We start from the raw sequence: 8237 nt of genomic DNA on the forward strand, positions 1-8237 counted from the left end.
GGAATTACGTTTATATTGCTGAGATCAATGACACCAAATGAAGATAAACTGGCCAGAAGAACTTGTTTGGGGCCGAGATCTTTGCTTTTGTGGTAAACGCTGCTACCTGGTGGACAGAAATGTGTACTTCTAAGGCGGAACGTCCATCCTTCTGCATTCAAGATAGGGGTGGTTGAGGGAAGGAGCTGATCCCAGCTGGCGTAATGGAGGGTACACCCTGGACAGGTCACCAGTTTATTATGAGCAAACACAGAGAAATACACAAACAGGAAAAAAGACTACCTGACCAAACCCACATGCACATAGGGAGAACCTGCAGATTCCGCAGAGTAAGGTCCGCCGAACATGAAATCAAACCAGGGAGTTTCTCACTGTGAGGTTAAAGTGCTCACTTTTACTGTATTTTAATTGCTTTTTTTGTTTTCATCAAAATTTGCTCAGTAAACTGTATTTATAGTAACTGCAATACATGTTTTACAATAGAATAGAATAGAATAGAATAGAAATACTATATTAATCCCAGAGGGAAATTTCTTGAAAATTCATGACAATTAAATCCCTTTAGATGCATAAGCCAGATTGAATGAGTTGGAAGGTGGTGGGTTGCAGACCCCTGGGCTAGAGATAGAACAGGTTGTGACTGGAAAGCTGATCCAGTCACCCAGCTCAAAAACCTTACCGACAGTTGTGTTGAGAAACGCCTCCGTCATAAAACCAGTGCCAAGTCAAACATGTGGATGACAAGCCGCTGTGACGAGTCTGGAAGGGAGCAGCCTAAAAGCAACCATCATCAATTAAGACGCACCCTCACTTCACATAATATCTCCAGTTCTCGTCCAGTCTTGGGTCTTTATTTGCAGAGTTTGCATGTTCTTCCTGTGATGAACTGATCATTCCTAATTACTGTGTGCATGCGTGCGTGCGTGCGTGCGTGTGTGCCTTCAGTCATTCAGTCCCGTGAAAGTTGGAAAACAGCCAGATATTGAACACAGATGTGCTTTTTTTTAACAAATTCCTTCTGTTTAGCTACAAATGACATCATGCAACATCAGTTGCACTTGAGTGCACGTTTCAAAGGAAAGAGGACATGGTTGGGGAGTCAGTTGACATTTCTCAAATTTTTTCCCCTCACACAAGACACTCTTTTTATTGTTTTCAAACTGATGGCCCTGTGTCAATTTGACTTAAAGTTAAGGCACAATTTCCCACTCAACCTGATTTTGTGGTTCTCTGTTTACGGTGAAATTTACTGGCGTAAGTGGCTGCTGAGTCACACGATACTAACATTCAATGCCTGAGGATGATCATTTCAGTGTCAGATGAGGTCAGATGACTTTGTTGATTCAGATTGATGTCTAAGTAAGTCTTATGTACACTTAATGCTGGATAGATGTGTCTGCTCTTCTTCAGTACACTTAATTCTGTGTTCATGCAGCATCCTATTCCCAGCTAACAAGCAACATGGCCTCCTCCAGCAGTGCCGCTTCATTGCAGCTGTCAAAATCCTGAAAAGAGACAACAAGCTCATCAATAACACACATCATTCCAGACGGGTGGAAATAAACCTAAAGAGGTACTTTTTATTTTTCATTATACACATTCATTGTTCAGACGTCACCTTGTTTTTCTCACTGATAACATATCCTGCTATCGTATAAACTAATATAGTCTCTTTCTCTGAATTATGAGCACCATGCTTTGTATCAGAGTATTAGCAAAAATTAAAAAAAAATGTATGCTCAATTTTTACCAAAACCACTGCCATGTTCGGTGATTTCAGACCTGCTTCTGGAAGCTTTTCCAAACCTCCTAATTTAACAGTAGGAAACTCCTCGTTTGCCCATATTTATATGTTCTGTTTTCTCTGGAAAGTGGGACCTTTCCAAATCCTAATTTGTCATGAGTGCACCAAAACACAGAACTTGCGACCCAGCTAATACACTCTTGTCTACTTTTTCTGTCCTGGTTTTGACATCAAAAATATATAGCCCAATTTATTGAATATGTTGTTAATGACAAATTGAGTTGTTAATGATATAAACTGCTTGAAATGTAAACAACTGTACTGCTACTATGCTTTCAATCAACTTTTGTATTCTTTGCATGTTCCATTATGTTCCATTATGTGGAGACTGTTAGCTGATGTTTATTCTCCCTGTGGTTTTCAGGTGGTGGCTGCAAGTTCTGTGTGTTTGTTTTTTTTAACACAGTTTCAGTTTTTTCACCACAGCTGCAGCGTTTCCTCCCTATTAAAGACTCTCATACGTCCTCCTCGTTTAATTATAAAGTCAGGGCTTCAGAGAGTGCAAATATAGCCTGTAATCGTGCAAACAATGAATGAAGAAAGAATTTATTCTCAGAGGTTCTGCCTTCGTTCTCAAGAGACCCACAACATGGGTATCATGTGCGCTAAATTATATAATTTAGAGGCTTTATCACATCTGAAGTTGCTGTGACTATTGTGGTGCTCCTGATTATAAAGAGCCTCTTCAATATCTCATATCATTTATCTTTTTGATGTTTTATTTATCACTGACTTTTACTGTGTTTGAGAGTTCTTGGTTTATTCCTGTCTTTTTGCATCCAGCCGGGGAGGAGACACTTTCTTTTCAGTGAGCTGCACAGTTTGGACATAAAGGATGGTAACAAACTGTTCCTGGAGCCAGATGCATTGACATTTCAAACAGGGAAGATAAGTTATTTTTAATAGCAGTGGAGGCCACTACCGTTCTGTCAAACCTCAGTGGCACTAGTTTTGCTGTATGAGGTGAGGGGAAGTAAATGAATGCTCCAGGAAAAAGAAAAATCCTTGTTGCTTGTGGTGCATGCTGCCTCTGTTTTGTGAATATGTGGCTCTGTAGCTGAGAACAGATTGTACATAATCTGAAAGAAAAGCAGCTCTTTGCAGACTTTGGTAATCCGCACACTCTTTGGCTAGAGGGAATCCCACTGACCCCTTTCTAAACCCCAATGGCATCTTTATCTACAGCAGAGACGCAATCTTATCTGGCACCGGCAAAGCCCTCAGAGGAAAGTTTTCTGTTTTCGAGCACAATTATTGGTTCCATTGTACGCTAAACCCAACTTCTGGTCATGTGCCGTGCAGGTTGTTTAGTATCCGGAAAGCTACACACTTCTATTTGTTATTGAGGCTTTGTTCGTCCATATTAAAATATTATGTTGGATGCTGCATTAAAGTGCTGTGTCAGCTTTAATTTGGAGTAATTTACATCATTAGTTATTAAAGAATCAGTCACATGTGTAAACACACATACGAGAGGAGCAAATCTGTCATTATTTCACTATCTGCACAAATAAAAGAATGTGATACCTGTGGCTATATTAATTAGTTATGGACTGAGCCGAGTTGACTCATTGTGCTACGACAGCTCAGTGAGATAGTAGAGTCACAGCTAGTGGCTTAAAGAAGTCATTGGGACTGAGTTGAAGGGGCAGAGCTTCAGGGAGGGCTCCTCCTCCTCCTCCTCCTCCTCCTCCGAACTTGACTCTAAGTGTGTCCAAACCAGGGGTCACTGAGAAGGTGTGCATTGCGCATTCACGTCATTACTGGTTTGACATTCATGAGAAGAGAAATGTCAAACCTCGATGAGTCCGCGCTGATATATGTTATGAGAGGTGTTGTCATGTTTGGTAATAATCGGTCTGTAGTCATTGATGTACAATACATTACTTAAAAGTGTCATCTTTCACAAGGATAACTTGTAACAGGCCAATCCACAAATGAATTGCCATTATTATCTTGGAATGCACTATTCTTTAGTAAACAAATGCTGGTAGTTTGGTGGGGGTGGGGAAGATAAGATTTGAGTTGTGGGCAAACCCAGTTGTCTGCCCCATCCCTGACCGGGCCTTTACTTGTTACACTAGTGCAGGAGTAGGAATCTGTCATACTCAAAACATCACAAACGGGGGTTTATGGAACGACACCACAGTGTAAGGCGCTTTTTCCGAAAGACAAGAAGAAAAAATAAATCTCCTCTGGTATACCAAAGAGCACCTTGTCTTCCTAGGAAAATATCTCATGGATAAATGGAACTAAGGCTGGATTGTATGGGAGAACCATGCAGCACTACGTCACAGTGCTACTTGGAAAATCTTTTGTGGACTGGTGAAACTGAGGCCGAATTGTTCAGGAAGTAAATGCAGCATGGTGTGAAAAGGGCACTGCATAAGAGCATGAGAACATAATCCTCACAGTGAAATGCAGTGGACTTCATGATTTGAAGCTGCTTTGCTGACTCAGAGCTGGACCACTTGAGGTCTGTCCACCAGATGAAGCTCTATAAAAGTTGAGTGAAGTGACAGGACAGTGACTTTAATGTGAGGGAGTGCTACTACAGAACGGCTTTAAAAAGTCAAATAAAGGAGAAATACCACCACTTGGAGTGCTCCAGTTTAAGTCAAGGTCTGAACAGGATGGAGTTGCTCTGGGTTGAGCCCCGTAAAGCTCTGGAGGCCCAGCCATCTAAAATTTGACTGACCTGAATCAGTTCTGTCAGTAAAATTTCGCAGGCCTCATCAGCATTTGAAGGTGGTAACAGCTACAAAAAGAGACTTGACCAGTCATTATATATGCCTTCATCTTTTATAACATCTGTAGATCAACAAACTATTACAGGATAATTTCATATCTGACAGGTCTTAAGACTTTGGTCGTAAGACTTTGGTCGTAAGACTCATATCTTTTATATATTCTGAATTACAAAATTTTTCAAACCTAATTCTGTTGTAATCTCTGATATACTATGAGATTATGATGACGGTTTAATTTTTGGATGGCACATAATACATTCGCCACACTGATCCTGAGCACTGACACACCACAGGGATGGATACTCGGCCCACTCCTCTTCACCTATGACTATTCATAGATCCAACCCAGCACCACTATAATCACTTTTATTGGTAGCATCATCATGTCAAAGCTATTTCAAACCCCCTGATCAGTCTGCCCTCAGCAGAGACATTGCAGAGAGAGGAGATTTCCAGATGTCATGGTGTCCTTGATCTCATCTGACCTCAAGAGAAAAACCCCAACTGGGACAATACTTTCTTAATAACCTGAAGTACGGTCCCTTCCTTTCCACTGTGCAGTCCTCCAACTGTAAAGTGTAAAACAGGAAGGACCTACAGGGGTGAACAGGCCACTCCCTCCCCTTAGGGACATTTACACAGGCCAATCACAAATGACGTCCTGTGGTATTTTGAAGGACGACGCCCACCCTGGGCATCACCTGTTCTACCTGCTGTCTTGAGGAATGACATGTGACTCCTTCAAACTCCAATAAACCAACTGAAATGCTGCTTCTGCCCTCGAGGAGCCTGCTTTCTTTAAGTTCAGTCAATGACAATAAATACCGTACTTTTGTTTTATCCTGCAGTTTTAAACTCTCTTACAGAACAAATTTTATATTTCCTTTCTCTCTTCCGTCTGGACAAAATATCTACTGCAGGACATCAGAGTTTATTCAGCACATTGAGTGTAACCAGAGAATAAAAGGTGGTGTCAGCTTTTTATTTGTACGTCTTTATCTGATCCTTATATTGACGGTTATGCACGGCTTCGGAGCGCTTGTGCTTTCCACAAAGAAAAAAGTATGCCTCCATTTTAATGATGAAATGGTATTTGAGTAATTCCACATCCTGGTATGGCTCCTTGAAAAGAGCAAGACAAAGAGTCTAGAGCTCTGCTGATGTCTCTGGAGGCCGCAGTGGTCATTGCTGAGAAACGAAAAATGAGATTTTGACCAGATGACGTGCAAGGTCAGAAATAGCCAAGTTCACAATAACCATGATTGTTTTCAGAAATTATTTCAACCATTTAAGTAAAAGATAAGTGTCATCTTACCATCAGGTAAAAAGTGAGGGGAATGTTAAGTTCATCATCTGGAGACAATAAATATGAACTGAAGATGTCATTATGTCAGTATTTTTTAATCTAAGGCCATGCGGACTCAGGAAACTCTGTCTGGAGCTGTTCTTCTGCAGGGCTCACAGAAAGTTCTTGCTGTTTCTTGTAATCAACTCTTCACTATTGATATACAAATATTAGACCTCAGCGATGCCAAGTGGGATGTTCCATAGTTCGTTCATATAAAGTCCTGGGCACAGGCAGTGAAGGTTTCTTGAAGAGGATTGAAAATCAATCTTTGACATCTACAATATATCAGAGGAAATGATCTGTCCTTTAGCTGAAGTTTGTTAAATACATAAAGACTGAAAACAGCCCAACATGAGGGATGAGTGCTCCCGTCTAAAAGGTTTGCCACCCTGCAGACATGAATAAACAAAGGGAAACAGGTCAATCCAGCCAACAAATATTCTGCAAGAACAAACAAGTCTGTCACAACGGATCAGAGCACTTTCTAAGGATCTGTTTCTATTACAAACATTTTTCATGGATGTTGCTTATTCTTGCAACTTCTGCAGATTGCGATCGCTGGAGCTCTACTGTGACACACTCTGGTTCCGTTGAGATTTCCACGGTTTGTGAAATCTTGACTGCAGTGAAGTAATTTTTTTATCAGTCCCAGCTGAAGGAAGGGCGTGGACACATTATTCTTGGAGATTACGAGGGTCAGCCTAGGAGTGCACCACAACATTATTATAAGCATATTCATCCTTCTACTATTACATTTCATACAGCTCAGGGTCACACAGAGCTGGAGATGAGCCTAGCTGACTATAGAGGAAGACAGGTTACACTGTGGACAGGTCAACAATCCATCACAGGGCAAAACCAGAGACAATCACGCACCCAGAGGCAATTTGGAATCACCAAATACGTATTATTTTTATATTGTACCAGGAGACCAGAGTACCTGAGAAAACCCACACAGAGAGCCTGGGTTCAAGCCAGGAGCATTTTTTCTCTCTGAGGCAAGAGTGCTAACCACAACACCACTATACAGCCCTTTCAACATATTAATGTATCTTATAAAATAAAGTAATTGAATAAATAGGAGTCATGATGAATTCAATGTTAATTATAATGCATCACAAACATTTGAATACAATAGAAAAGTACAATTCACCCAGAAATTACTTCAAACAATGTCTCCTACATATCTGTGAGTCATCATAGATAAACTTATGTATTATTGTTTAATTAGATTATGTCATCAAAATTGAAAAACACAATTTCTTTAAATATCCAAATATTTCATGTAATCAATTTTTGCCAAGTTATTTCAACAGAAGTTCATAATTGTTTCAATTAATATTCAAAAATGCTTGAAAGTTAACTTGTTCTGTAATTTCAGTCTTTTTTTAATTAGTATGTTGATCAAATGTATTTAAACCAGATATAAGATGATATCAAGAATTTATCCAGATCTGTGAACAAATAGAGTGCAAAGCAGGGGGAGGGGGGGTCAAACATTAGGCACGTGGGCCAAAACTGGTCTGCAACCCAGCCTGCCAAACTACCTAGCAAATTGTTTTGATTTCAAAGAAAATTTTGATTATTTTTTTTTCTTTAACAAAAAGATTAGTGCACACAACAGTGAGATCTGAGCTGAGATATCAGCGATGCCAGTTTTTGGTACATTTCACTGAATTGTGCACCAAAATGTATCATTCAAATTGGCTTTAGATTTTTGAACTTGTATTCACTTTCAGTCGGAATTGTTTTGGTTTGGAGAAGATTTTTTTCATCACGTATATGCTGTGTCACAACGTAATAACCTTAAAAGTTTCAATTTAAAAATTATTATGGCACTATTTTACCAGTCTGATCCACTCGAGATGCAATTGGATCGTTTGACATTCCTGTTGCAAAGTATATAGATTAAAAAAAATACTTTTTTTTTTAACCTTCTATTTTTACATCAGCATTATCGTGTTTCTGGTATTTGAAAAAGGAAATAATTTTGTTGTACTCAAATTGATTTTTTCTTGTTTTTTTAATCAAACATAAAATGGAACATAATATAATTGAGTAGGATTGATTGAGAAAAATCGCTGAGCATCTCCGGATGGCAGTGCAAAAATGCGTTTCCAATCAGTGTGGGGCTGAGGTGTTGTCCGAATTGAAACGATTCTCAGTACTTCGACGAGATTTGGCCCTCGGACTGATTCCAGGCACTTTATCCGCTGCTGGCCGCTGACTGGATGTGATAGGCTGCGCCGCCGCCAGCTGAAGGGAAACCGTCTCAGTGCACGTCCTACTTGTAAACCTCCACAGCGGGGCGATTTTGCGCGTTCCCGTGGACTCT

This window comes from Lipophrys pholis (assembly GCF_963383615.2).
Source record: "Lipophrys pholis genome assembly, chromosome: 12".
NCBI classification, from domain to species: domain Eukaryota; kingdom Metazoa; phylum Chordata; class Actinopteri; order Blenniiformes; family Blenniidae; genus Lipophrys; species Lipophrys pholis.